Source organism: Marmota flaviventris, chromosome 10 (assembly GCF_047511675.1).
Source record: "Marmota flaviventris isolate mMarFla1 chromosome 10, mMarFla1.hap1, whole genome shotgun sequence".
Taxonomy (NCBI): domain Eukaryota; kingdom Metazoa; phylum Chordata; class Mammalia; order Rodentia; family Sciuridae; genus Marmota; species Marmota flaviventris.
Window position 1 is genome coordinate 97467455 of NC_092507.1, and position 4171 is coordinate 97471625.

Sequence of the window (4171 nt, forward strand, 5' to 3'; positions counted from 1 at the left end):
TTTAGAGCTAGGATTAGTGTTAGTGTTAGGGTCAGTGTTCAAGTCAGAGTTAGATTTAGTGTGAAAGCCAGAATTAGGACTAGGTTTAGGTCTAGGGATAGGGATAGTGTTCACTTTAGGTTAAGGATTATGTTAGGGCTAGGGCTCAGTTTTTTTTTTTTTTTTTCAGTCTAGATCTAGAGTTATGGCTATATTTAGGATTAGGCTTAGATCTAGGACTAGAGTTAGGCATAAGTTTAGTGGTAGGGCTAGTTTTAGGGTCTGGTTTAGGGTTAGGTTAAGATTTAGACTGAGAGTTTGTGTTAGGTAATGATTTAGTTAGGTTTAGAGCTAGAATGAGGGCTAGGGTTAGAACTAGTAATAGGGTTAGGGTTTGGATTAGGCTATGCATTAGGATTAGGACTAAGGTTAACATTATGGATAGGGTTTGACTTAGGGTAAGTGATAGAGTTAGAGCTAGGGTTAGGGCAAGGGTTAGGGTTAGGGTATGGCTAGGGCTATATTTAGGTTTTTGTTTACATCTAGGTTTAGGACTCAGATTAGGGCTAGTTTTTCTGTTAGGTTTAGGACTAGGGTTAGGGCTATGGCTAATATAAGAATTAAGGTTATGATTAGAGTTAGTATTTGGTCTAGATCTAGTGTTAGCGCTATCTTTAGGGTTAGTGTGATATTAAGAATTAAGGTTAGTGTTAGGTTATAAGTCAGGGTCAGGGTTAATTTTATGACTAGGACATGAATTAGAGCTAGAAGGTGATGGCTAGGTTTAGGGTTAGGTTTTTGGTTTAGGTTAACATTTAGGGTTAGGACAATGGCTCAGTTTTGTTTAAGGGATAAGTCTAGGGTTATGGCTAGTTTAAAGATTAGCGATAGTGTTAGGTTTAGTGGTAGGTTGAGGATTAGGCTTAGTGTTAGGGTCAAATATAGAGTTACGGTTAGATCTAGGGTAGGTCTAGGACTAGAGTTAGGGCTAAGTTTAGGGCTTGTGTTAGGTTTATTGTAATGGATGGGGTTAGAACTAGAAATAGGGTTAGGGGGAGATTTAGATTAAGTCTTAGGCCAAGGTTAGTGGTAGAGTTAGGGTTAGGGCTAAGTTAAGGCTAGGATTAAAGCGATGGTTAGTGTTAGGGTTAGGCCTATGGTTAGGGCTAGAGGTATGGTTAGTGTTAGCGTTAGGGTTAGTGATAGAGTTAGGGGAAAGGATTGGGTTATACCTAAGTTCAGGTCTAGGGCGAGGCTTAAAATTAGATATAAGGCTAGAGTTAGGGTTTGGGTTAGGATTAAGGCTAGGTAAAATCCTAAGATGAGGACTAGTGTTTGTGTCAGGGTTAGGGCTAGGATTAGGGCTGGGCCTAATATCAGGTCTGGGTTCATGGTTATGGTTAGTTTTAGGGTTAGGTTATGGCTAGGTATAGTGTAAGTTTTAGGTTTAGGTTAAGGGTTATGTTTAAATCTAGGTGTATTATTAGGGCTAGGGTTCGAGGTAGGGTTTGATTTAGTTAAGATTTATGTTTAAGGCTTGAATTATCATTAGGGATAGAGTTAGGGTTCAGGTTAGCATAATTGATAGGGTTATGTTTAAGGTTCAGGTTAGGTTTAGAGTACTGAATAGGGTTAGTGTTAGCAATAGTGTTTGCGTTAGGCCTAGGGTCAGCATTTGGATAAGGCTTATCTTTAGGGTAATGGATAGGGTTCGAGCTAATGTTAGGGTTAGGGTTAAGATTAGAATTAGGACTAGGGTTAGTGTTAGGCCTACGCTTAGTGTCAGGGTTAAGTTTGGGCTAAGTGTTAGCATTTGATCTAGGATTAGGGCTAGTGTGAGTTTTAGGGTTAGAGTCAGGGCTAAAGTTAGGGTTAGTGTTATGTTTATATAAGGTTAGAGCTTGAGCTAGAATGAGGGTTAGTGTGAGGGTTTGGGTTAGGTCTAGGCTTATTGTTAGGGTTACAATAAGGGCTAGTTTTAGGACTAGGATAAGTGCTAAGTTTTGTGAGGCTTATGTATAGCATTAGGGCTATTGGTAATGTAAGAGCTAGGGATATGGTTATGGCTAGTTTTATGGTTAAGGTTATGGATAAGTCTAGTGTTCTAGTTCGGTTTTGGGTTAGAATAAGCTTTAGAGCTAGGGTTTGTTTTAGGGTAATGGTCATTGTTCGGGGTAGGGTTAGGTTTAGGGTGAGGGCCAGATTTAGGACTAATGTTAGTTCTAGGCTTAGAGTTAGTCTTTACGTTAGGTTAACGGTTATTGTTAGGGCTAGTGATAGATTTTGTTTAGGGCTAAGGCTAGATTTATGACTGTATTTAGGATTCAATTTGGTCTAGTGATAGTGTTACTGTTAGGTTTAGGTATAGGTTTACTGAAGTTGGTAGGATTAGGCTTCACTTTACGGTTAGTGTTAGGCTTAGACCTGGGGTGAATGTTAGGGTCAGAATAAGGGTCAGCGTTAGAGTTAAGATTAGAGCTAGAATGAGGGCTAGGTTTAGGACTAGTAATAGAGATAGGGTTTGAGGTGGGCTAAGGATTAGGGTTAGGACTAGGGTAGCATTAGGATGAGGGTTTGGCATAGGGTAAAAGAAAGGGTTAGAAGTATAGTTAGTGTTAGGGTTAGTGTTAGGGTTAGGTTTAGGGTTAAACCTAGGTTTATGGCTTGGAATAGGGCTAGGATTTGTATTAGCATTAGGGCTACAACTAATGAAAGAACTGGGATTTTGATTAGCGCTAGTTCTAGGGTTTGTGTTAGGTCAATGTTTAGAGCTAGGTTTACTGTTAGGGTCTGAGTAAGGGTCAGGGTTTATTCTAGGGTTAGGGTTAGGACTCAAATTATGGCAACGTTAGGGCTAGGTGTAGGATTAGGGTTTGGTTTAGGTTAAGGGTTAGGGTTAGGGTAATTGCTCTATTTTGTTTTAGGGCTAGGATACTCTTAGGGCTAGTTTTCCAATAAGCATTAGGGTTAGTGCCAGTGTTAGATTGAGCTTTAGGCTAAAGTTTAGGGTTAGATCCCCGTTTAGGGTAGGGTGAAGTTAGGGCTAGCATTGGGGCTAGGGCTAGGGATACGGTTTGGGTTATGATAAAGGATAGGTTTAGAAATATGGATAGGGATAGGGCGAGAGTTAGAGTTAGTCTTAGGGCTAGTGATAGTGTTAGGTTTAGGGTTAGGGCTAATTTAGGGCTAGATTAGAACTATAGTTAGTGGTAGGTTTAGGCCTAGGTTTAGGGCTAGGGTTAGGGTTAACATTAGGATTAGGGTAAGGTATGATGCTACAGCTACACTTAGGGCTAGGGCAAAGCATAAAATTAGGGTTAGGGCTTGGGTTAATGTTAGAGTTAGGATTAAGGCTAGGCTTAGGGATAGGATTATGGCTAGGATTTGTGTTAGAGTTAGGGCTAAGATTAGGGATAGGGCTAAAGTCAGGTCTAGGGTTATGGTTAGGGATAGTTTTAGAGTAAGGGTTATGGCCAGATCTATTGTAAGTGTTAGGTTTAAGGTTAGGTTCATGTTTACAGCTAGAGGTATTATTAGGGTCAGAGTCAGATTTAGCTTATGTGTTAGGTTAAGGATTAGGCTTAGGGCTCAAATTAGATTTAAGGTTAGTGTTAGGGTTAGGGTAATGGATATGGTTAAGTTTAGTGTTAGTGTTACTGTCAGAGTCAGCATCATTATTACTGATAAGAGTTAGGGATAGACTGGAATTAGGGTTAGGGTTAAGGTTAGGTGTAGTTTTATGGTTTGTGAAAGGGTTAGGTAAGAATTATGGATATGTCAAATGTCAAGTCTAGGATTATGGTTTGGTTAGGATTAGGGTTAGGGCTTTGTCACAGTTTTGTTTTACAACTTGGGCTACTTTTAGGATTAGTTATAGTGTTAGCGCTAGTGGTATGGGAGTTTTAGGCTTAGATTTATTGTTATGGTAAGATCTAGGTTTAGGGATATGGCTATGTTTAGGGCTAAGGTTAGGGCTAATGTTAGGGTTATTAATGGATGAAGTTAAAACTAGAAATAGGCCTCCGGTGAGAGTTAAAGTTAGTCTTAAGGCTCTGGTTAGGGTTAGGTTTAGGGTTAGGGGTAAATTAGGGCTAGATTTAGGGCTAGGGTTAGTGTTAGGGGAAGGGGAAGGGATGGGGTTATAGCTAGGTTTAAGGCTAGAGCGAGGGTTAGAATTAGGGTTAGGGCTAGG